The sequence below is a fragment of the Aythya ferina genome, assembly GCF_964211825.1.
Source record: "Aythya ferina genome assembly, chromosome: 5".
In the NCBI taxonomy this organism is placed as follows: domain Eukaryota; kingdom Metazoa; phylum Chordata; class Aves; order Anseriformes; family Anatidae; genus Aythya; species Aythya ferina.
Genome location: NC_140301.1, coordinates 1,445,221 through 1,472,049, shown reverse-complemented (window position 1 = coordinate 1,472,049; position 26,829 = coordinate 1,445,221). Strand labels below are relative to the sequence as shown.

Genomic DNA, 26,829 nt, shown 5'->3' with positions numbered 1-26,829 from the left:
AAAAGACAAAATATTGCTGTGACTTGTTAAACATTATTTGTCATGCTTTGTGTTCAGCTTTTGTTTGTTTTATGGTCATGTTTGTTTCTTCTTTGGTCAGTGAGTTTAGGGACAGTATAAACCTGGACTGGCTGTTCCAGAGTCATAGGTATCAACTCTATGAATGAAACAGGAAATTATTTCTTCTGAGTGATCTTACTCTGGCGTGGAAATCCACAATAACAAGTTTTGCTCCTTTATGTAGCTACTGTGCATGATCCAGAGCAGCCTTTAATTTTTTCTGTTAAGTCTGGGCAGTCTTTTACTTGTTTCTCATGACCGAGAAACTGCCTGTTTTACTCTATTTATCTTTAGAAGAAGAAAGATTGGCAAAAATTCATTACCAGGAAGGAAAAAAAAAAAAAAAGGCACACACACAAACACACACACACAAAAAAAAAAAGCTGGCACAAAGGTCTTCTAAATATAACCACTTGCTGAATTTACTGATTTTATTTTTTCTTTATATGGAATTATTTTTCAGCTACTGTATCCTTTCAGATTGAGACTCTTGGGTTATTTTTGAATCTTGTTTGAGAACAGTATTCCAAGCATTTGAACATTTTCTTTCAACTATTTGTGGAAGAGCACTAGGCTTTGACCCTGTCACCACTCTGGATGTCTTAACACTTGTCCACACCCTTATTCACTGAAGACTGGATAACTGATTCCTCCCTCACTTCCTGCTTAGGCACCACTATTAAAAGGTTTTGATAGAGTCAATATGTTGATAACAGCACTTCATAATCTTAAAACTTACTAGTCACATTATTCTGTTATGGATTCTTTGCATTGAGTAATGGCATATGTCCTTCTTGATTTCAAATTCCTACTTTTAAATTATTGTATGTACAAAGATATGTTTACAACTTTGTACACCAAGAATTCAAAGGATATAGATGGGATGTTTAAAGAACTTTTTAGTCCTGTAGCATTTTTACCAAATTGCAGGATATCAGGGACTTAAAAATAGATAATGTAACAAAATTTAAACAGGGAAAAGGCACTGATCATGAACTTCAGACCAGTTACCCTGAGAAGCAAAATTAGACAAAGTCTGAGGTGAGTTGCAATAAGAAAATAAAAAACCTGATGGTAACAATTGATACCACTTGACATAGTTGTATGAGTGATAGAGCTTGACAGTGGCTATGCAATATGCATTTGTAAATGTGGCTAATAAAGATACCTGTGTTGATCTAATATATGATTCAGTCATTGTAAGAACATTGTATGTTCTAATTTAAAACAAAAACCATAGAAATGTTGTATTAAATAGCTAGTTGAATGACAAGCTGAAGAAGTGGTAATAAGAGTAGTTAGCTTTAACCATTTCTAAGTTACCCCTAAGATTTTTTTCTTGCTCTGTTGAAATACAGTGTTTTTATCAGTCAAGATGGCAAATGCTAGGGACTCCAAATCACTTATAAAACCTGACCGGAATAACTCGATAAGGCATGATCACTTGTGTAATGTGTTTGAATATTAACAATTGGTTCTTACAGAGGAAGAGCCCAACAAAGGCTAATTTATTTGTTTATTCCAAGAGACAGGATTTATCACAACCCACTAGTAAAGGAAAGATGGCTGTCAGCTCTATAACCAAGCTGAAGAAACGCCCTAAATTTGGAAGCAGAAACTAGATAAATTCAAACCACAAATAAACTGCAGCAGTTTTTTTTTATTCTGAGGCAAGCTAGTTCTTGGTGCAATTTTCTTTGGTATGCAGAAGGTTCTCTAATATTTAAGCTGTTCAAATAACAACAAAGTTATTTCTCAGATAGGTAAAATAATGCAAGCAGAAAGTGTATGTTTGAAAATAATGAGTGAGATTCTTTAGCCCATGTTGGATAGGAAGTCAAATTAAATGATGATAATCTATGCATTGGTTTTCCTTTGAAACCTAGTTTCCTATTGTTTTTTAGTAACCTCTGCTATCAAAGGTATATTCAAGGTGTGTCAAAACAGTAGAAGACATGGTTCCTTTTCTCTGTTATTTTCCACCACCACATAAACAATTCACACAGAAGTTATCAAAAACAGTGAATGTAGTGAAAGTAAAATGAGCCTATATTTTCTGAGTGCCTGAATGTTCAATTTTACATGACTTAAGATTATCCATTTAATTTGCACAACAACGGCATTATTGCCAGATGAGGTGCTGCATCTGAGGGAGCAGTAACTCCTACCTGCCAAGACAGTCACTTCTTAGACTTCTCTCACTAGACTCAAATCAGCTAATTTAGTTGCATGTTACTGTTGTATTGTATCCTGTTTCCATGACATCCTTTAATTCTTACATCTGTGTTGGTTACATAGACACAGAATGTTGAGACAAGTTACATAACTGAGTTCAGAGATCACTTATCCTGTTCTAACTACATAACTACAGCCTTACCATTTTGTTTTATTTGAGCACTTCCTTGAAAGAACATAAAATAATTCAGAATATATAATTTGTAAGAAATTAAGTTCTTATCACCCAGATACAGATCAGATGCTGCACCACTGAGTTGGTAGCAGTGGGATGAAGCTGAATGGGTGTTAGTCTTCTGCACTTTTTGTGTATGCAAAAAAGTGTTCATGCTTTGTCTATTCAGGTTTGGACGAGACAGAGTTGCCTCTTCGGGGCAGTGAGACTTTTTCAAGGGCCAAGTTAAGGAAGAACCTCCCAGAAGAGGTACATTGGATCATCTATGGATGGGATGTGAACAAGTTGAACTGGAATTGAGCTGGTTTGCTCTGCATCCATTCTGATCTTACTGTATCAGAGTAAGGGTGAAGCTGGAAAGAAGAAACTAGGCAAGTAACCTTCTGTGGAAGTGGATGAGGAGGTTATTTAAGAACACAATACAAATAGGGGCCTTTGAAGTAACAGTGATGCCCTATATTTGCTTTTCTTCTACACTGTATACATCGCATTCCACTCCATCTAGTTCAAAAACTGCATTTACATAATGATTTTTTGTTAAAGGTACATTGTTAAACTGCTAAATTATACCATGGATGGCTTGCACAAATTTTCAAATCCTTATTTCCTATTAAGTTGAAAGGAGATGGAATTTGCCAAGGTCTCAGCACAATTATTTAACCTATATTTATTTGGGGAGTTTTCTTTTTTGATCCAATTTCCTTCCTTCCTTCTTTCCTTTTTTTTCCTTCTTTCCTTCCCTCTTTCCTTTTTTTTCCTTCTTTCCTTCCCTTCTATTGCAGAGTAAAGCCTTGGGCATTCAGACTTAGGCACTTGTCCAAATCTATTTTAAAAAAAACATTTTAAATCAAAGCTTCTTGCAGCTATAGGGCAAGGGTTTCATGTACCTTCCCTGGGTCAGCAGTACAACCTGGGATGACATTGAAGATGCATCTCTCTTTTCCCTTCGAGCAATTATATTCATAACGTAGAGCTATAAAGATTTTTGTTTTTCAGAAGTCTAGGTTGCCTTGTCCCATATAGGACCTGCTGAAAGAACTTTGGCTCACAAAACAGAGGGAGACATATCTCACCTAAGAATCTGCCTGTGTCCTTAATTATTTTTACACGATTAACAATGAAGACTTAGCAAAAACATATCTAGATTTTGCAGTGTTGACTGGCAGCTTCATTATTACCATAATAATATCACTTAATATGAGAAGCAGAGCAATGTGGAACCTGTATTGCCAGAGACAGGATAAATAATGGCATTGTGTTGATACTGAGACATACAAAGCTTTGGTAAGCACTAGTTCATTGTTCACACCTTCTGTTAATTTTCCATACAGAACCTACAGTAAGACAAGTCATGTAGAAGGGAAGATACTTTAAACAAACCTTGGAGTAGAAATAGATGTTAACACATTTGAGGCTACAACTCTAGCTGCAAATATCCTAGTCTTTTGATATTTTTTTTTCTTGATGGGAGTTATTCTTATATATTTTTCAGCTGCTTTCAAATTGCTGCTATACTACTGGCTGTGAAAGCGAGAGAACAGCTTCTGCAGATGAAAGGCCAGCAATGATAGCACTGGAATGTGACCTTGGACATTTATCAGAACAACACTGGCTGTCAGATGATACAGCATTCTTATTTTTCCAATCACTTTTGGACTGCAATCAGGTCAGTTCAGGATGGGGGCATGTATTGCCATGCGTTGCATGCAGCCATAAATGGTATATCCTTTGTTAAGACTTTTAATATGAAGCTACTTGAGTTAATATGAAATAGGTTTCATTTCAATAGCCCTCCCTTGTATGTTGATATTTACCTTGTCCCTCTGTAAATTCCATCATGTTTGAAAAGTTTGCCTGAAAGAAAGCACTATAATTAAAGACCAGTTATTCTATCTAATAACAATAAAAAATATAAAAATCAAATCAATATAATTTTCTTGCTATTGATCACGGGTATTCTCTTGCTTAATAGATCAAGGTTTCATAAACTGTATGTGATTATTCCTTCTTGCCTCAGATTTGAGAAGTATCTGAACAGTAGCAGAAAAGAAGCTGCTATCTAAAAGGTAGATTTTGAGTAAATGATGTTATCTCCATAACTTTGTTTTCTCTATCTGCAATTGAAAATGATGGAGACAAGTGGTTATTAGATAAACTATGAAGGTCAAAATGGACTAGGTGTAAAAACATCTCAGCTACATTCTCAGCCTGGCTCTTGGTTTGTGCTATTACTATGAGCAAATTATTTCCCTGGGCCTCAGCATCCACAGCTACAAAACAGAGCAGCTTTCAAGTCCTCAAAACGAAAAACTGCCCTTAGTAATGCAAGTAAATAGTATAGTAAATACTATTACAGAATCACAGAATTTTTTCCTAGGTTGGAAGAGACCTCAAGGTCATCGAGTCCAACCTCCAACCTAACGCTAACAGCCCTCCACTAAACCATATCCCTAAGCTCTACAACCATATCCCTAAGCTCTACAATCTATTATTTTTATGGAGGTGGTAGAGATTTGAAATTTATTTGCAGATTGGGTCCCTCAGGAGATTACAGACTCAGCAATGTTTTATTACTTTGTTGGTACATACAGGTTAGGACAATGCATGTAGGTGAGGCTGGCTTCAAACCTGGTTGAAATGCCGGAAATATGGTGCTTCAACATCTGGGTAAAAGGAAATATTTCTACTGCTCTTCTTGTACTGTAGAGCATGGAAGAAATTCTGTAGTTGTTTCCATGATGAATCATGCAGATAGTAGTGGACTACTTAATGTTTTAGGATGAAATTCTGTTCTTAATTTTTTGTTAATGCTTCTGCTCTTGAAAGGAGAATTGAGGTTGCTTGCGCTTTGTATCACAGCTCCACCTCTAATCTTTTTTTCAGACAAATATGCTGGATGACATATATGGACAAAAATTTGCCAGCATTCATTTTGTGCTTAGAAAATATAGCAAGATATATCCTAGATAGATCCTGATACCCTAGAGCTGAAAAACTAGCAATGTGGTAGTAAATAAGCAAGTTGAAAATGAAAATATGTCTTTAATTGTGTTTCTTGGGTGATTTTTTATTTAGGCAAAAATGATTAAGCATTTCTTCAAAACAATGTGCACCCCAGACCTAAGAGCAGCAGGAGGGTTATCCATATTACAAATCTCTGTCAAAAGCCTGTTTGTTTGCTTTTGAACTATAATATTGTGGTGGAGCAATTACAGAACTGTAAAGCATTTTGAATGAGCAAGTTATTTTTATTCTTGCTGAAGAAGTGTTTTAGTGCTACCAGGTGAACAACTTGTAACATATTCCTGATCTATTAAAAATGTCTTAAGCATCAGTATTTTGACTAATCAGTCAAGTTTTGAGCATGTTTGTGATTTTCTCCCTAGTTTTGAATCCTCAGTTTGTTTGGAGGCCAGGAAGCTCCTGGACTGATTGGCTGAGTCATTTTTGGATGATTAAGTGGTATGTCTGCACAGGAAACATTGCAAAAGGCTTAAGGGGGTTTATAAATAGAAAATGTTTGGAGAGAAAATCATTACTCAGAAAGCAAATTCTATTGATACATGACTGCATCGATGTTGTCTTTTTAAAAGGCCAGTATTTTTAATGATTTTTTTTTTAAACTAGAAAACACATTAAATTACTTAGTACTTTCTTTACATCTTTTTCTTACTCAGACAAATGTGTACAGGGACATTAACCGATTTTAAACTTCAAAATAAACTGTCTTGATAGCTGCCTTCTTGCTTTGAAGGTCTATGTTTTTAATTCCAAGAATACATATTTATTTAATGTTACCCTTGCTAAACTGTCAAAATCCTGATTTACTGTGCATTTCCAATGTGCTTTTCTCTGTGTTATGGTGTGTATATGTCATACACATGGAGGGAACAAGGAACAGAACACAGAAGCCAGGATTCCTCAGTTAATACTATTTCTATCATTGTTAAATTAATGAGTTGCCTTAGACGAGTTTCCATGTCATTTTCTTAGTTATTCTAGGACTATGACTTGTCTTCAGACTGGTATTCTGTAAAGGTAGGATAGCAGGTAATCTCTCATTTCAGAATGGCATTTTAACACATGCTGAGTTACAAAATATGGTAGGAAATTATACAATTCACTTGAAGTCAGCAACTTTGACCACAAAACCAGAAAGGAGATGTTTTGTTCCCTCTTCAGTTAGCAGCAATCTTAGGATCCCTGTCCAGTCGTATTACAGCGTAACTCACTGAGGAACTGATCATTTGACTGAAAAGGCCAGTTCTGTCATTGTTTAGGGGGGGGGTATGTTGTTAACACAGGAAAACAATAACAACAAAACTGTGGACAAGTAATGGAATTAAAATCAAACTTTCCTAATTTACAGACAGATCCAAAGCTAACGAAAGCCAGCAGGAGTCTTTCCACTGACTTCATTAAACTTAGCATATTTTTCTACAGAAGTGCTAGCAATACAACCCAGCCAGGCCCTGGGAGACGCTCCAACCCCTTGTTCTCAGCTGACTTTCCTTGGCTGGAGTGCAGAACTGCTAGGGTGAAAATGGTACTACGTACAGTACCAAGGGCAGGCTGAACTGAAACTTGAAACCAGAAAATGCTGTAGGAAAACCCTTACTAAGAAAGGAAAAAATAAACATAAGTAACAGTAAATGGTAGTAATGTATAGGTTCTGTTGCCTCCAGGCACTATTTGTAAATAGTGACATGCAGACATCAGTTTAGTTTGAGATGCTTACTGAGGCTTCATATGACTAATGTTTTAAGGAAAACAGAAGGCACAAGTGGGCATGTATTCAAAATCTGGGTATATTGTGAAATAGAAAATTACACATAAGCTTTCTCTCCATGAGTACACAGTGAAATCTACATGTTTGCTGAAAGTACTAGTCCTGTACACTAAAAGAATTCCTACTGGAATTCCACTATCTGGAGTAAATGATAAGAGAAGAGGCAGAGCTCATGAAGGAATCAACTCATTTAACTCAGTTATTTAAAGATGGAGATCTGGCTGAAATCTAGAACTTTTTGTAATAAGTTTCATCTCTAACGTTTGACAGTAAACCATTCTCTGAAATAGTCTGTTAGATAGGGGCTGCGTTCTATTGAAATGTAATAATGAATTACCTAGGTATATCTAAAATTATTTTTGTTGTCCAACAATAAATATTTGGCAGTGTGGGTGAAAGTGAAAGGCCAGACTGAAGGCCAGATCTCTAGGTCACCAGGAAGTTTTGTACCACTATAAACAGAGAAACAATTTGAATCCTGTGAAGTTATTTCAAAATGATTTTTTAAAATACTGACATACCTTTTAGTATTTAGCTTATACTTTCTTAAACAGTATGTTGTTGAATGTGTGATGCCAGATGCTTGTGTTGAAACAGCAGCATAATTGCTGCTCAGTAAGAAATTGCAAGGATGCAATACAGCAAAGAAGCACTTTGCATGCATAAAGAAAGAAATGCTTTCACGTCAGGAGGGTTGAGTGGCAAAAGAAGACTTCAGTTGTGCTGAGTTTCGTGGGTCAATCTCATGTATGAATTATAAGTAACCTGTTAAAGGGCATTTGAAAGAAATGCCAGTTCTGTGAAAAACATAGAGCCATCATACAAGTTGATGAGCTAAGTTCCTGCTCAACAGGATTTCCTCTGGGAATGTGGCAGTTGTTAAATGTCTTCATTTCAGCTGTTATGAAAATGCATTTGTGCCCGGGCTTTGTTTTCTCCCCAAGTGCTGCTGTTACCATTCCAGAGAATTCAAAGTGGTTTTGCTCTCCATGCATTCAGGCTCCTCCTTTACCAGCTGAAATCTGATATTTCAAACTCTGACTATACATGAGCAGGAAGGGTGGAAAAATGCCAACTGCCCTATTGACAAATTTGCAAATGCACAGGACCTTTTTTTTTTTTTTTTTTTTTTTTTTTTTAATTAAAGATATATATATATATTTTTTTATGCTGACACTGGGACTGAAAAGCTAGTGGCAGGCAGTGCAACTCTAAAAAGGTCTCTCTTTAAGCTACCTTTGTTTAAGTTGCTAACACAACATGTTTAAATACTAAATCATGGAGTTCATAAAAATATTTTACAGGTTTTCAATAAAAATATTGCTTGTGCTATGATCCAGTGAGATCACATCAGCTATGAAAAACCAAACAACAGAAAGGAGGCTGTCCAACAAGCCTCCAAGTGTTACGTTGGCAGCTGGTGGCATTACATGAGGTGGCACTTCTCTGTTGAGTGCTAAGCCAATAGCCAAGTGGTGCTAGGAAGCATGGCACTGCAGAGTCTGTTATCTCATGGGGAGGCAACAGTAGGGGTTGAATTACCTGCAACATCTTTGGAATCTCCAAAGCTTATGGCAGAAAGAAGAATGACCATGGCCTTATTTCACATGTAGTCTCCATGTGTCAAATGCTTGCTGTAGAACTTCTCTTGCTCTACCACATGGACTGTAGCACTTGTCTTCCATCCCTCTTCTAAGCAGTGCTGAAGGGGGTTATGTCTTTCTGAGGCACTTGGAATTTGGCATATGGGTTTTGGTAGCACTGATGTTTGCACGTAGCTTGTGTCCACATGGCAATGCTGAGCTCCTCTGGGAGCAGAGGCATTGTGTAAAGCACAGCTGTTCTGTATAGGTTTATGGAAACCTGACAGTGCTGGAAAGGGGCCAGAAGTGATAATTAGGTTCTTCAAGCTTAATATTAAAGAGATAAATGACTTTAGGCCCTGTTTAAGAAACTGGAGACGAAAACACGGAAAGGAGGATAAGCTGCATTTTTGCTGTGATCAGATAAGAAAGAGAAACTATCAGTGCTGCTGTAGCTGGATATAAAATAGAAAAACATAAGTTGCACTGGGTAGTTAAACAGCAATTAAACTTTCAAGAACATATTCCTGAGTAGCAGTTTGAGAGCACTGTTTTATTTTTTACGGAGAAACACGAGAAGTTCAGTCTTTCAAGGATAATTTTCCCAAGGTTGAAGTAGTGATTAGAGACGTATAACTCAAAACCTTAAAACAGGAGTCTCTTTTGTGTATACACAGTTCACAGATCTGCTTTTTGGTTGCACTTTAGCAGTCTCCAAGTGCACCATGGCTAAGTTTCATGTTATTATATAAATGCTACTTGTAAAGGGCATTAATGATGCATGACTCTTGTTTCTTAGCAACTTTATTTTTTAAACAAAGAGGGTTTGAATGCATATAATTTATTTATTTTATTCTGTCAAAACAGACAATAACGTACAACAGATAAAACTGATCGCCAACATTTGCCGATTGTTTTCTTTTATCTCCATAGAGTGAGTTAAAAACATTTGCATAAGATAATTTTAAAAAATGAACAGATCTTCTTCCTAGCCATTCCTCCCTGGCTAAGCATGAGAAGTGAGTTCATCTCTTCTCTAATATAGCATAATGCAACACAGTAAATGATCAGTCTCTAGAAACTCCTGAAGTACATTCTGGAATTACCAAAGAAAGTACCTCTTTCCCTGAGAATGAGAAAAAAAAGAGATTCCCCATTAAAATTCTAACATGGGTATGCTCACAAAGATGAACTCATACTCGTTAAAGAAACACTTACCATAGGACAGACTAACTAGAAGTGTTTAATTCAAAAATGAAGAATGAGAATCTTGTCTGTGAAACTGGAAGCATGACAATTAGAAATGTAGTTTCATCCTTGAGTTCAGTTGCCTGATAAACATTAAATTTCCCAGAAATATCACCACAGACTATCTCAGTACTCAGACTTAACACGATGGTCCTCACCAGTTCACACTTTTTCTTTCTTCCATTAATGACACTCAGGGAAGACATTGTTCAGTAACACCCACAAAACATAAATAACATTTAATTAAAAAATAAAGTATCTGTTAAGATTTAATATGCTAGCATCAAAGCATCCAGAAAGTAATTTTTGTCTCTGACAGATTTTCCACAGACAAGAAATAATCTCAGGTACTTGCTGATGACATACAGAATGGTTAAACGTGTGTTTACAGAGATTCCTTTTATTCACTGACAGTCACATTCTAGGAACTATTTTCATGTGGGTGTGTGCCAAACACTCAGGCCTTCTATATTTTTGTTTGTTTGCTTGTTTGCTTGTTTTCATATTCCCCCAAATCTTTATCACAGATCACTATATTTTCTCTAAGGTAGGTGTGTTTTGTTGATACTTCTCTGTTTTCTTTAATCAAGAAACAAATATTTGTTGTTTACCAGAGAACCAAAATGTTTTGAACTGTTCCTCAGCAGACATATATAAATTCGTTAATGTATTTAGAAACTTGAACAGAAATATTTCTTATAAGGTGTCTCACACTAGAGTAATTCCATTAAATGCCAAGGGTATTATCTGATACATTCAGGATCAGGTAGGAAGGGATATTTCCTGAACATGTGGTAAGAAAGTCCAGCTATTCCAGACTCCTGGAAAATTACATGTTCCCACATCAAGAAATCAGCTTCCTTTCCTTTGATTTATTTTCTTTCCCACAATTTATAAAGCAAAATTCCTTTAAAAGAACCTCTCTAATGGCTTATTGCTCATTAAAAAGAATAACAAAATTGTATTTAACTGATTGTCAGCAGACATTAATATGATGACAAACTTCAAACCATAAGCAAGAAAATACCTGTGGCCTATCATGTGATGTAGTACAATGCCAAGGTTCTTACCTTCATACAAAGATTTCACCCTCATAAGACCCCATGAGGAAGAGCAGATTTACTTAATTCACCCTATAGATCATAAACCAATACATTCGATATATGTATGACTTGCCCAAAGGCATAAAGGAAGTGAGTGGTGGAGGAGGGAGTCCAGCCTGGTCTCCTGAGACCCAGGCTGCAACACTAACAACCAGAGTATCTCTTGTATAAAAAAGTCGAGTTAACTTTGAAGATATCCACAATTAATAAGAAAAGATCAGACAGATCATTTAAATACCATAAGAAGGTCTTTTATTATGCTGGATTTGTAGATAGTATTAGGTTTACCAAAATTTGAATAAACAGGCTTGCACATGTCAGGAAGGAGAGTGCTTTATATTGTCAGCCACAGTGAGGGGATGAACACCCTACAGCAGCATTACAGGCGTGACTTCATGCGAGTTGTTAGGGCTGGACTATTTTTCATAAGGTCTATTCTTATTCCTTTCTCAAGTCCTTTAAAAGGGGGAGAACAGCCTAAGACTGACAAAATAAATAAATAAATTACAAGCAGTGGCACTGTCAAAAATAATGGGTTATGGAAGAGGAAGCTTTGCAGCACTGAGGGAAGTCACTGTTTTATTTCATGGTTGTGTCCCACACTTGACATAAGGGAGGGTGGGCTACAGTAGCCAACAGAACTACATGTAATGCCAAATTTGTAGTTCTTGATTAGTATTTATCAAACTAATCTTTAGTGAAGTGTATTCACTTTACCCCAGAGAGATTAGATCGTGTCTAAGCCATGTTTTCCTTTGGAAAGAGATAGGCGTGACTGTGATAAAGAATTTCTTAATTCCGGTTAAGTAACATCTAATGAGACATAATTTTAAAAGATGGTTATGATAAGAGTTAAGATTAGAGAGTGTGAAATATACATTTATCTTCTGACCATTTGCAAAGGTCATGTATTTAGGGACAATCAGTAAACATACTAATTGGAGTCATTAGAATAGCAAGGTCCCTGGTGGTCTTTCTGCAGCCCTTGACACGCCTCCCTTTTTACAGGGAGTGCTTTAAAATTCTAGAAGGATTTGGCAGGAGAGGGTTCTTTTTAGAGACTTAATAACTTTTTCTGAGAGGAGCGAAGGGAAGAGGACACCTGGTAAAGTTGTAAGCATCTTTCCTAAAGGAGGAAGTTTGAGAATATTTCCCAGGAAAGGTTCAATTAATTTTGTGTTTGTATTTTCTGGGCCATCTGTGGAAGAATCTTGCTTTCATGGGACTTTTAATGCTGGACTGAAACGAGCAAGACTTTGTTCAAGTCACATTGATATTATTTCTTTACTATGCACTTGCCCCTTTGCTAACTCCAGATTACTTTTGCTAAGAGAGTTTTCTCATTCTTGTGTTCCTCAAGGCTGCATTATCTTTTTGACAGTAGGAAGACGGTATGCACCTTTTTTTTTTTTTTTTTTTTTTTTTTTTATTCTAGCTTTTATCACTTTGAGGAAAAAGTACTCTTACTCTCCCAAAGTTAAGCAAGCAGATAAACATACTGCAATTCAAAAGTTAATGACCAAATAAAAGGTTCAGCTAAGCAAGACCCAAGAAGCTAGAAGACAAATTTCAACCCAAATGAGAGGTATTGTCCGCAATTAAATGTGGACAATTGTTGACACATTATTGTTGTTGACATTGACATATTATTTCAGAGGTGGTGAAATGCTTGGCTCCTCAGAGACTGTGTTACATTCATCTGCATGTGGGTAAGTAGGGCTGCATTCACACTTGCTTTCTCTCCAAAGCAGCTTCAAATTTGGCTCAGAGCAGGCAAGTGTGAAAAAGGTCAGGTAGCTCATGGCATGGGAAACAAGGGTTCTGCTCCCACAGGCTTTTTCAAGGTCACTTAAGGTATAGTGCGTGTGGCACGTCAAAATATTTGACTGTTTTCAGTCACTTAAAGAAATGGTAGGCCTGCTGAGGTTTTTAAAAAGTGTTAGGATAGTAGATACGTAGATGCTTTGGCCACAGAGCATTTTATCCTCCTGTTGCAGCAGTTCAAGCGAGTACTACTTGTTTGTGTTTTCTTTTCAGTAAAACCTTGCCTCCACCAACAGCGAGGCGTTGTTGCTGATAGAAGCCAAGCAGCCTAGTGCGAGCACAGCTCTGTTGCCGCTCTTGAACTTTCTTCTCGGTAGCCTTCTACTTACCCGCCGCCCTAACCTTTCCGCGCACACGACAACTCTCAGCTTCCCCATGTACCCCACCTAAGCCAGCCGCAGCCGTGTCCGCGTTGCCCGTTTCGCTCCGTGACAGACGCGGTGACGGACGGGCCGCTGCCCGGTGCTGCACCGCTGCCTCTGAGGGGGGGCAGCGCCGCCGGGGGAGCTTCGGGGAGCACCGCCGGGCCCCCCCGCGGCGCCCCCGGGCCGCGAGGGGGCGCAGCGAAGAGCCGCTCGGCGGGGCCGCGCACCTTGCTGCCAGCCCGCGGGCGCCCGGGGCGGCCCGCACGGGGCTGGGGCGGCCGGGCCGCCCGCCCCGGCCCGCCCCGGCCGCCGGCCCCGCCCCGAGCCGCGCCGCGCCGAGCCGAGCCGAGCCGTGGGCAGCACGCGGAGCGCCGCCGCCGCCGTCGGTAGGGTCGCGTTGCTGCGGGCGGAGCAGGTGCGGCAGGAGCGGGGCCGGGGCCGGGGCCGGGGCCGGGGCCGGGGCCGGGGCCGTCCCCGTCCCTCGGCGGGGACTGTGGGCGAGGGCGGCGTTGCGCGGGCCGGGGCCGCTGTGCTCACCGACCGGGGCCGCGGCGCTCCCCCAGCGGTGCCGGCCCGGGGCCGTGGCCGGGCGGGGGGCTTGGGGCGAGGTAGGAAAAGGAGCGGGAGCCCTCGGTGTCGGGGGACCCTGCTAGCGCCCCGGGAGAGCGCCCTGCGACACTGAAGGGGGCCATTAGGTTAGACGCGTCTTAATGAGCGCGTTAATGAGTGTGACACCCTGCTCTGCTCACCTTCCGGGCTAATTGGACGTGGCATCTGCTGGGCTTTTCTTTGGGCTTTGAAGTATGTCTTAACCTACGAGAGTAATTGTCGTGTTCGCTCCGTTTTTTTTGTGTGTGCAAATTCAACATGTGACTTAAATGCAGATAGCTGGCAAAGGGCTAGTTTGAAGACTGGCGAATGTAGATTTATTTGCCCCTAGGCTTACACGGTTGAACCGGTGTCAAAAAGCTTTCAGTTCTCTCTTTAACTAGCTTATCGGGAAAGATCTGGAGGTCTCTGCCGACTTTAAAAACCGTTTACAATTGGCAACCTTGCTGGCACTTTCAGCCAAAATGTGATCCGAGCATGGAAACCGAACTGCATTCTTGCATCTAAGGATGGTCCCTGCAGGTCAAAACTGAGGCACGTTGGCATGGCCAGAAAACTTCATATAAGCAGTTTTTTTCTTTTCATTTCCCTTTTTTTCTTTTCTCTCTAAAGACTCCAGGTCTTGTAATAATGCACAGCACAGCAGCCTCCTGCTGCAATGCCCAGCTGGGGTGTAGTTGCCCCCTTTCTGGCTCTGCTGTTGGTTTTGAGGAAGTTCTTAATCTCACTATGTGACTCATTGTCCTGATCTTCAAACTGGCCTAATAGGGCTTGTCACACTTGCCTCCCAGGGATACTAACATCTAATTGATGTTCACGAAGTACCTTCGTGTGGGAGAAAAGAGGGCATCTTGCTTCCCTCATTTCACCATTCTTTGTTGGTTGCTTTTTTTATTACAATCTGTCCATATTACATGGGTGGAAAACAGATTATCCAACGACCAAACTGGAATTCATGTCTCTTCTCATTTACACAAGCACTCTTGTGTATAAGTGTTTGTCCATGTATGATTACTTTGAAGGATCTGGCTATTTCACTAAACACAGCATTTTTTATCACTTCCAGGGAACGGATCGTATGGAAACTTCAGTTGTAAAGAATTGTACTGAAGTATCAGCAGACTTTTTCTCCTGGCTCTGGAGATAGTGTAAGTTGTTTTTTTGTTTGTTACCCCCCCCCCCCCCCCCGCATATTATGAGGCTACTTAAAGCTTTGAGAATTGAAATTATACTCACTTACTTCACCCTCCACATATCCTTGATCTGAGTCTTACCTAGACGAAATCTTATGTTCAGTCTTGTTTTTTGTCATGTTTCACTTTAAAATCTGAAAAAAAAGTACAATAAATTTACCATTCTCTGTTTGAAAATAGAAGTTGTCTTTAAAAATACAAGTGTTGTTTTTATCTCTGTAACCATTTTACTTGCTGCCTGGAGTAGTAATGAGCCACTTACTCCCCTGACTGGAATCTTACCCCACCTCCTCCTTATCGCTGCTGCCTCCCCCATTGGGCAGATAGCAGAGCCTGCAGTGGAAGTAATGCAGAGCTGGGGTCACCAGCAGCACATGCCACAGGACATGAATATTCTCTGAATCAACTGTTGTGTCACCTGTGAGTGTTGTGAGTGTGCACCTTTGTGTCGCACATGTGTAACGGCCTCTTTTCACCTAAAGGCTCAGGTTTAGAAATTTTGGGGCTTTTTCCTGCATCTTCATTTTTTCACACAGCAAGACTGCATCCTGGCAGGCTGTTCTGTAACATTCAACTGGTGCATTTTATTCAGTCCTGCTTTTCAGCAAAACATGTATTATTCCCCACATTAGATAAACCTATCAAGTTAATACCTGATGCATGAAGGCTGTAAAATGCTGCTTGATATTGGCTGCTGCTCTTATCTTCATATTATGTGAAGAAGGTATTGAAATTGTGGCTTATAATGTGCAGCTGAGAAATGAAATTCCAGTAGAAAACTGAAGGATGCTGCAGTAAAATTCCTTTTTCTATGTGGCTGGCAGCAAGTGGCCTGACTTCTGGTTTATCTGTGAAAGTGGGCAAGTTCTTTACTGGCTTGTAAGTGTTTGGAAATGAGAAGTCATCTTTGTTTTAAACTGATTCTTTTTTTTTGTTGTTGTTGTTGTTCTTCATTGCCTTACTGTTGCCCTAAAGTTGTACAGCAGTGTGGTAAGCTCAGTGCTGGGTGGTGGTTGCACTGCTGTTTGTGAGTTTTCAGATTTTCTTCAGTTTTGTGAAGGATCTAGAAGTAGGTGTTGTGTGAAAAGATTTTATTTTATTTTTATTTAAGTGTAAGAAACCATAAAATGAGAGGTGGTTGCTATCTGGTTTCTCTGCGAATATGCTCTAAGTCTTTCACCTCTTTTAGCATGTACCTTGTATCTGCTCCAGCTGTCTCACTGCTCTGGTATTTTATAATTAGTATCTTGAAAACTCAAGGGAAAACTTTCAAATGCTATATATTTCCCACTGGGACTCTTCCATGTGGCTGTAACATTTGTTGTGAGCCCTTGGTAACGTGTATCTGTTCCTCAGGAGTCCTTCCTCTCAGTTTGACTCCCCTGGTGTCAGCAGGAAAACTAGCTTTCTAGTGAAGAGGCTTTGCTTCTGAGGAGAAAGGTGTATTTTGTTTCCCTTAAAAATGATACCAATGTCAGATGACTGAAATTGAGGTCTGCCTTCCTGTATGGTACTTCTCTTTTCTCAGCTTGCTTGTGTCTTGCATCCAGGGTGAGTGAGCTACAGGAAGGCTGAGGGGTCACTCTGTGTGTCTGTACAGGCAGCCTGGCACGCATATATATGTATAATACATGTGTACTTGTATAATATACATTTACAGCATATGTGAGCAAATTGTTTCTTTGATGCACCTTTTCAAGCTTTCTGTTTGAAGAGTCCTTGTGTACTTGCCATAAATTTGAAAAATGCAGCCTCTGCTCTGTGTCTGGCACCCTGGCTGCTAAGGGAGGGCATGCTGTTTGGTGTGCTTGTCACTAGAACCAGTTTTAGAGGTGTTTATGCTGCCAGATTGACTCCTTCAGAAGTGGTATTAGTAGTTCGGGGTATTCCAGCACCATACACTAGCCTGTTTCCAGAAAATAGAGATATTCTAAATTAAAGCTTTTAAGTATCCACTGGTTCAGTGACTGCAGATACCCAGTTAATATTGTACTGTGACACATTCTGGAAATTGCTGGGTTTATTTTTGACGTAGAGAAGATGACTAAGAATAACTCTTTCATCTATGCATAGTTGCATTTACAAGCAAGTGAAAACATCCCTAAAATGATCTTTAGTCATATTTAGACTCTTAGTTCCATGAAAGGAAAAAAATTCTGCCTTGGGTTTAAATCTGAGCTGTGTATGCTGTCAAGCCCTTTTCCTGCTCCAGACTGCTGTTCAGTGAGGGATTTTGTTTTGTTTTCCCCTCTGAGTGTTTGGGGGCCATCTAACATGTGAGACAGGGGAGGAAGCCCAGTTCCTTGTCAGAAAGGTGGATCCTACCACGACACAAATTATGATGGATGTTACTGCCCTAGCTCATGTTCAGTTCAAGTTCTGATTGTGTTTATTTCAGTGTCCAAGTAACTCAGATGTTGGAGGAAAGTCTGAACTTGTTTTTATTTATTTATTTATTTTTCCCTGTCTTAGAGATGTAATGGTAAGACTTTTTGAGAAAGGAATCATTCTGAAGACAACCCATGTCTTCAGAGATGACCTGCCTGGCTCTTTGCTACACTTTTCCTCCACCTGGAACCTTGCTACATTTTGTTAATTGGTCTTCAAAAGCTTGCTATTTGGGGTCTGACTCCTTCAGACAGATGGCTTAATTGTATTGTGTTGGGAATATTAGGATTAGATTTAAATTTTTGTTCCTATCACCAACATTGGCATTTTTTGTCCAAACCAATTCTAGTGGTTACTTTACTTGCTACATTCAGTCAAGTGGCTTTCATCGATGCAGATTTTAAAATGACTCTAAATGTGTGTTACAGGGTTTTGGCTTCTTAAAAAGCAGGTTCTTCAGATCTGTTAGTCCATGATAAACCCTTCTCAGACCTTTTAAGCTTGCAGCTTATTGCCTGTGCAGACTGCAGTAATAACTAGGGGAGTGTTACAGTTTATCCTTCTGTGTGACTGACATAGCCAAGCATCAAAATAGAATTTCCAAAGCCATGTGATTTTTTTTTTTTTTTTTTTTTTGGGGAATTAAAGGGTATGTTTTTAACTAACTTTAAATAGTCTTACTATAATTGTATCACATATCCATAAAATGTGCAGAAGAGAGAGGGTTGTTTTTAAGTATTGTGTTACTTTTGAAAGACTGAGTGCATCAAAATGCTCCTTAGTGTAGATAACATATTTTGCTGTTGTCTTACTTGAATAGTCAATTCCAGTAGCCAGTTAGAAGGTTTTTAGATCTTCCAAGATGTTCCTTTGTAATCCACCATCTTCAAATCAACTATGAAGGAGTCCAGCTACAAATCATTAACCATTCAAAAATAATATTAATAACAAAAGCTGGAGCAGGAGATGCTTGTTTTCTCCCCTATCTTTGAGAAGACTTGTGTTTGGCAGATAGTGGTAGCGATGTGCGATAGCCTTGTCCTTTATACCTTTGTGCACAGGGATCAGCACAGATGGATTTAGAAAAACAAATGTGGTCTCTGAAGGCAGTTGCTAAATGCAAGCGAGAAGTTCATCATGCTGTGTAATGCAGTCTTTTCTGCTGACACTCTTTCCAGCTGAAAAAAAAGCTCCTCTTGTTAAACATTACCCTTAATTAACTTTACAAGATAGTAGGTAGTTTTTGTTTTCTGCTTACTCATGATATCGGCTTCCTTTTGTAGAGGGTCATTTATTGTATTTATTCTATGTGCTTGTTGTCAGGCTTTTTATTATGGATTTTCTTCATGCTGTGTCACCTTGTGCTGAGATGGAGAATAATTTTAAGTTGCATTCTGAACAGACTAGGAGAAGATTTGTGAATATATGTGAATGAGTTCTCTCAAATCCAAACTCATGGCCTTCTCTCAGTGTTAGGTTTTCCCCTTCCAGAGAGTGCTATGAATTCCTGTGGTTGTCACATGTGCTTTATTGCTATCACTTCAGAAAATTGTTTAGATAATTGCACATCTGTAGGGATAGCAGATACTGAATTATGGAGCCATTTTTCAGATTGCATGGTGTTGCTTCATAAGATGAATGCAAAATGTAGGCTCCTTCCATTTCTATCTATGGATTAAAAAAAAAAAAATAAAAACAGATGACACTTCTCTGGTATTTGTATTCAGAACATTAATGTGGTTGAATGAATATCAGAAATGTGCACGTGTTTAAGGCTTGGAAATAAGCTCTGTAAATATGAACTATTGGTGCATGTTCAAAGCCAATAGTCAGCATGTGTAACCAAATACCTCTTGCTGTAATTACTCTTCGAAACATTGCCCTTGCACCAAGTCAACATTAGGTGTCCTAGCAAATGCATTAGGACTTGTGTAAAGGACTCAGTATGTCCCAATAACGAGCCTATTAAGACGGAAGAAACATCTTTCTGTTGTTCTGATAGGGATGTATATAAGAGGGGGGAAGGATTAGGGTGGTTGACTTTATTTCCTGGAAAAGAATAGAGTACGTTTTTCAGAGTATAAAACGGATATTACTCAGTTTGTGACGGCCTTCCTAGTAAAAGTGTCTTGAAGCAGGGATTGGCTTAAATCTGTTGCCTGCATTCCTGACATACAGTATTATGTGATGCTATCTTGTCACAGAGGCATGCAGTGTGCCGTGATGTATAAATAACCCTGTGTGTCAAAGGTAATTTGAGACAATGTGCCAAATATTTAATGAAGTGCTGGGTCTTGTCCCATGTACCTGGTATATATTTAGGAGTAGGTATCTGAGATGAAACTGCAGCAGTGGGGTGGTGAGTAATATCCCCCACACATACTACGGAGCTGCTCCACACAGCACAGTAAGACACAACGAGTGCTACAGCTCAGTTGTATTTTGTTTGTGACTTTGATACTTAGATAAGGAGACAGGAAAATAGGTTAACATGCTCTAGGCCAACTTGCCTTTGTGCCTGCTGAGTGGAGAATCACCTTTAATATTCTCTGGGGAGTGATTTTAATGACTACTTCACATCCCAGTTGTGAAGATAAACATGGAATAGCACTCAGAGGGGGGTGGCTTTGTGCTGTCAGGAGCACCGCTTCTCCCCTGCAGGTGGACTCAGCAGGATGCTGACCGCAGGCAGTTGGGCACTCTTTGACGCTGGATTATGGTGTCCTGAGCCTGATGGCAGTCCTAAGAGGAAGGGGGCTGTGGGAGATGTGAAGCAGCAGGTACTGGAATGGGAGAGGGGAGCCGTGGTGTACCCAAAAGCTTGGCAGAGGCCTGGGTGTGGGCAGCAGAGGTGGGTGCTGGCCCCTTGCTTGGGACAGAAGGCTGCTGTCAGGGTTTACTTCTGGGGATGGAACTCTACAATGAAGAGTTTTCCTCTCAGTATTTTTGTTGGAAAGGAGATCTGCAAGGTCTTCAGCTTATACTTACCTATGTAAAAATGCAAAGTGGAGTATTATTTTCTTTGCATTTTCTTTTATGCTGAGGAAGGAGCTGTGATTGTTTCCTTAGTACGTGAGTGTAGAGGATCCAGTAATGTATTTAATGTTTTTCATGACAAATGCAGAAACTTGGTCATATCTTAAGGCTTTTTTATGCTTCCTTTTAATTCACACCACTGAATCTATGTATAGCTGCTTCTTTGGCTGCTACCTGACTTAATGATCAGTAACTCGTGTGTGGGAGCATCTTCAGTCTCAGTTATGGAGTCAAAATGTTTGTCTCTCATTTACTGTATTCGTCATGCATTAGGATGGAACAAAAGGAGTTGCACAGCTATTTCAGAGGAGGGTGAGACAGTTCTGTGTGTTGTTATGTAAGGTGCCTCCAACATTCAACCTGGCAGCAAAGTACACAAATGAATTAGCACTGTTTGTTGACAGCTTCTTGACTCAGCTTTTTCTAATGGGTTTACATGCATCCTTCAGGTGGCCAGGTAAAGCAGGTAGTTCTACAAAATTATGTAGATATGAAACTCTTTTGCTCTTTAAGGTAAAGATGTGGGTTCTTCGACAAGTAAAATGTTCAGCGGGAGATGACTGACGTAGACTTAAGAGGATACCTGTGCCTAAGGTGCTCTGGCTCATTTGAAACCTCAAGCTAATATAGCTACCAATATAATCTGGAAAATAGCTATATAATGATTTAAGTGTCACTGTTAGTTCACTGATTTCTAAGGTAAATAAATAAATGTCATATATAGTGCAGCAGGTCTGTATTTGCATACAAGAAGTAAATATTGGTCTGTGACTAACTTCTCACTCTCCTAGATCACAAAGCCTGTGGATGACTTCTTTTCAGTTTTATTGGCTCTGCTGAAGTAATATATGGATAAACAAAGAATGTGAAGGCCTTCCTTTTCTATCTATCTACCTGTCTGTCCTATAGCCAGTATGTTAACCCCCATGCAAAATTTATTGAAAATGCATGTGAGAAAGAGAGAATTACTGGAACTTCTACAAAGTAGAGTGGTGGTGGTTGTTTTTTTTTTTTTTTTTTTTTTTTTTTCCTATTAAGTTTTCTTAAACATCATTTCCAATGTTCTGTTTCTTTTCATACAGGTAACTTTTTTTGTTGTATTTTAGGGGCGGGGGTGAAATAGGAAGAAATTACCTTTTATTTTTACATCAGTGGTTGAGTACTGATGTACCAGAATACCTGCTTAGTCATATGCTGTGATGCCAATGAGTTTCACCTGGCACACCCCAGCAGGTGCAGTCCCTCCCCTGTTCTCAGCAGAGCCATCTCTGTGGTGCAATTGTAGATGACTGCATTCGTTTTATAGCAGTGTCAGTGTAATGATAACCTTTTCTCAATGCTAAGGGAAGGTGGAAACAGCTGAACTTTCTTCTTTTAGAACATGTTTAAAAATTTCACTCAAGGTGCTTTGACCTGAAGGTTTTTGTCAGTGTCAGTTACAGCAGCTGTAACTTTCTGTAAGCAAGGAAGTGGCAGCAAGACTTGCACCAAAGATATTTTTCTTCCACCAAAATTGTATTTTACTTGCTCATTCAGATCTTTTGCCTTTACCTGTTCCTCTTCCCATTATTTTTTTCTCCTCTAAGTCTATATTCTAGATTATATTCCTACCTCTTGGGATAAAAATTCCAGCAGTAAAATTTCAGCCTTATGCCATGAGATATGTGAGTGAGCAACCATGTAGGGATCAAAAAATAGTTTGCAGGCAAAAATGTGGTGAAATTCATTTGGGAACTCCTGTTGTAGTTGTGTTGGTACCTGTTGCTAGCAATCTGGGTTTTCTGTGGGGAACTGGAAGCATACTGGGTTTATTGTGCCTCTTATCATGGGAAGTATTTGTGCCTATTAGGATATGGCAGGCTGTCAGGGGCTGAGGGACTCCTCTGTAAAAGTAGCAGCTGCAAGCATGGTGCACTTCTCCCACCTGCTCGGGCATTTTGTAGGTCCAGAGAACTGGAGGTAGGTTAGTAGTGGCTGTGCTGAAGGTGTTTGGTTAAGATTGCTGGCCCCGCCTGTTGGGTGTGTGCTGTAAGCAGATTTACCAGTCCTCAAACCTGACCTTTTAACCTGCTGGTTAAAAGACCTTTAATTAATAGACCATTGCCACAGCGCTGTGAGACATGGCAGCTCTGGAGCAGCCCTGCTGGTACAGATCTGTCCAAAGGTAAAGGGGTAATCAGGTAAGCACAGCTGCCCCAGCTGCTGGAAGATGGCTGCTGGGGTCCTGCACAAAACTTCTGGTTTTAGGAAGAAAGGGTGCTTTTTGCCCAGTTCATGTACTGACCTATGTAGAACACAATCTGATCTGAAAACACCAAGGTGAATTGTCTGTGCCTTGCTGTACGCTGCCAAGATGCCTCGGAGAAATGTATTCTGTAGAAGTTGATTCACAATTATTTGATACACTGGATGTTAGGAAGCCAATGAAGTGCCTTCTGCACTTTTTTCCCCCCAGTAATCTCTTAGACCAGCTTTATGTATTCAAAGCAGTGTTTCATGTGCACATTCTATGGGCAACAAGAGGAGAGATTGTAGTGGCCACAGAAGTAGTTTAGCATCTGTAACTTCTTTACAGTTTCCTTTAGTCTCCTTACTTAATGCAAATGTATAGCATCTTAAGCTTATTTTTCCCACTGATACAAATAACTGAGAAGTTCTCAATATCCATCATGAAAAACTAGGAATAAACTGTTCTGCACAAACTGACTTGCAGCTTTAGGGCATCTGATAAGCAAATACTTGGTTGTTTTGAATTTTTTCTTGGAGTACTTGTGCTGCTCCCCCAGAAGCAGTGCATGGGTCACAGCCAGGACTGGTGGTCAGCAACAGGCAGAGATGAGAAAGCCCTGACTACAGGTGATGGGGTGGGAGGACTTTGGGTCACGGAACACATACAAACCGTTGTGCGAAATACGACAAACAAGTTTCCTGAAAAGCTTCACATCATTAGTAGCAGCAGGAACCCTGGGATGTGCATTCGCAAGCACAAGCACTGTAATATATCCTTGGGCATGCGTGTATGTAGTTTTAAATGTGGCAGTTAAAGGTAGCAGGTTAATCTGGCCAGAAAGGAGCCAGTTTTCCTTTGATGCAGATGGCAGTATGTCTGATGGACCTCGTTTGAAAGGAGCTCCCTGAAGTTGATAGCATCAGTGAAGAATTTGAGCTCAGTTTAGCTTTGATAGAAACATGAGGTCTGAAAACCCTCTCATCCTCCTGGCTGCTGGAAACACCACCAAAGAGGCACTGAAGTTCAAAGCCTTTGCTGTGTTAATCTGTGCAGAGGGGAGGTTCTGGAGTATTTGAACTTAATGTAGTTGATGCTGATCTGTGCTGGGCAGGAAGGAGGGCAGGGGTGAAAACTTGCATGCTATACCTTAAAGAAATGGATTTGTGACTGTTGCAGTCACTTCCTGGCTGCTTTTTGCAAGGGTTTCTGATGTAGAAATGCGTTATGGAAATCTCTTGACTCCTATACAAGCTTTTTTCATACTACTGTGCTTTTCAAATTTTATTTTTCTCCTTTGGCTACTGGTTTGAGAGTTTTTGTTCAGATAGTATTCCACTGTAGTGTGACTTAGATGGAAAAGGAAGCACCATTCCCTGAACATACTGCTTTCAGAGCTGATATAAGCTCATTTTAAACTTGTCCTATGCTTCTTCCTCAGAGATAATTTAATTTGAGGTTTAGGTTGTATGTTTACTCTCTTTTTTGAGGGGAGTGAGCTCATACTGTGCAAATTATATCATTTGGTCCTGGTGTGCCAACTGTGTGTGCTCCCCCCCTTCCCATGCAGTAAGAGCACAATACCTGAACCAGAATTGTGATCACATGCCTTTGGGTGCAGTGTATACTGAAAAACCTGTTTTTAACTAAAGTTCAAAACTGAAAGGGGAAATGCTGCAATTTTACATTTTGTCATGGTTCAGCTTTTATTTCAGAGGGCATCTTCACGCTGTTTATCACTTGCTCATTGCCTTTAGTAATCCAAGCAGCAGTGCCAAGCAACTGTTTGGAGCAAAACATTTTGTGTATCTGTGTTTTGTTGTTTGTTTTTTTTTTTTTTTTTTTTTAAGTCTAAGCTAGAAAGCAAAAAGTGTCTGACGGTACCTCTAAAGTTTCCTCGTTATTTATATATATCATCCCCCCCAGTCCATCAACGCTTCACGAAGTGGTAAATGATCTTTAGGGGCATTTCTGTCAATGTGGGTTTTCTTTGCAGCAGAGTAGTGAAGTCAGTAGTGTTAAATGGGGGTCCTTCAGCTGCCCATCCTCACCAGCATCCATTGTTGTGCTGTGAAGGGAGGGATAACAGAATTGGGGCTGCTCCGAATGTGGATCCACCCTGTTCTGTCTGCACCTCTCCATCATCAGCCACCTGCATGCTGATGCTGAGTCCAGAAGGTAGGCTTGGTATGGCAGTGGCAGAGTGAGATGCCAAACACTGATCACTGCAGTCTGTAATTAAAAGGCGAAGAAAGTGCAGCACAAGTCAAGGCTGTCTGTGCTGTTCTCCTGGGTTTATGAGCACTCGGAACCCTGTGTAGTGATGTTCTTTTGAAAGATGCTGCTACAAAGTCTATGCTGGTTTGTGCAACGTTGCTCTTGGGGCACTGGTTATGTTAATACTCAACCCCAATAGTAAGGCACCCACTGTATCAGGGCATTAGTTAGCTCTATTCCCAGTGAACTAAAGCATGATACCTTGCAGTTAGTTAGATAAAGATCTGTTTGCGTATTTCGGTGAAATAAAAGTCATACTGCTTACCTGTATGCAGGAGAGAGGGAGAAATCTATGCTGATGTGTAACCAGGTACAAGTCCAAGCCAATGTAATGTTGCAGTCTCAGTACTGAATATGTGTGTGTGTGTGTGTGTTTTAATCATATTTGTAAAGCTAAGAACTTCACCATATTTCTTTTGTATGTTATATCCAAAATTGTTTCTCTGCCTCTTTTATCTGACAGTCAGTTCTCTCTCTTCTTGATTAGTTGCTAAAAGTTGAGCAATATTAAAGTAGTTTGAGCTATATATGAAAGAACTGTAATAACAAATGTTATCGTCAGACTCTTCATTAGTCATCTTTTACATGCTTAAGCCTAAGAAGATGCATCCACTGTTGTTGATCTTCACTACTGTTCACAGGACAGAGTTTAAACCCCAGGCCTTTGGAACAGGTCTTTGAAATGTATATGATGAACAATTACTACTAAATGCTCTCTTGGTGTTTCACATGTTCTAGTAATACTTCTCTGTACTGGAGAAGATGAATCCTAATTTAATTCTAACTGACCATTTCTCAGCTTGCCTTGTGAAAGCAATGATATATTCGTCATCATTTCTGATACTGCTTAATTATATTCTGCCCTCAAAGCTTTTTTGAAGGGATTGCTTCCTAACATTTTATTACCACTATTATTTTTTTTCTGATTTCCTCCCAAATAATGTTTTGAGATGTATTTTGTTGTTTTGAGGTTTTTCTGCAGCAGAAATGGATGATGTTTTTTTAACTCTTGGGATTTTTTTTTGTTTTGTTTTTGTTGTTGTTGTTGTCTGTTTGTACTTTGTTTTTCCCCAGTTTTTGGGAGATGGTAGAAATTGTACTTTATATTTTCTTCCAAAAATATCTGCTTCTACTTTGAGAAGCAGTGTCTTTTCTAATCTATTCTGGTAACTATGGGTCCATCTTACAAGGACCAGAAAAAGAAAACGTTAATTAAGCAATCCAAGTAAATTTTCTTTTTTGTCTTCTCATGTAAACGTCCCCTAGAGCATAGTTTGGTGTTCAACCTAAGTTTTCTGGTTTTCCACCACCCTCTGGCTGACTTCTCTGGGTGCTTCCTCACAGTTTCCAGTGTTGATCAGTGGCTGGTATTTGGTGGTGATCTGACAGTATTCTAGCCAAGGAGCCTATCAGCTGTAACTCAAAACTACTTTGCTGTTTTTGTTTTTGCTTTCTCTAGCTTAATTGCAGTTCCCATATATTTCAGAGCAACAGATAATCTTAATACCTTTATAAGCCATAGGAAGTAGTGTGTTCTAGCTCGCATTTTCAAATGATAACAGCTGAACATGGTTCCTAAAAGTGGGTGTATATATACATATGAAAATATTGCTCAGAATGTTTTATTTCTTTTATTATTGGCAGTGTAGTACTGTCTGTGTTTTCAGTGGATTAATCCTGGTTACTGATCTGAAAGTCTGATGTCTACAGATGAAGG

The 26,829-nt window shown here is 39.6% G+C and overlaps 1 protein-coding gene across 26 annotated transcripts in view; it reads left to right on the top strand.

Moving 5' to 3' along the window:
* Positions 1 to 26,829, top strand: part of MICAL2 (microtubule associated monooxygenase, calponin and LIM domain containing 2) — a 163,516-nt gene that overhangs the window by 23,921 nt on the left and 112,766 nt on the right. For 13 of the 26 annotated variants that reach the window (XM_084519769.1, XM_084519756.1, XM_084519755.1 and 10 more), the window contains exons 1-2: positions 13,646 to 13,797; positions 15,058 to 15,139. The gene's annotated coding sequence lies outside the window, so the exon portion shown is untranslated. Of the gene's footprint in view, positions 1 to 3,962; positions 4,137 to 13,644; positions 13,798 to 14,032; positions 14,184 to 15,057; positions 15,140 to 26,829 lie in introns of those variants that run through there. The other 13 variants (XM_084519762.1, XM_084519758.1, XM_084519765.1 and 10 more) reach the window with 7 other exon arrangements.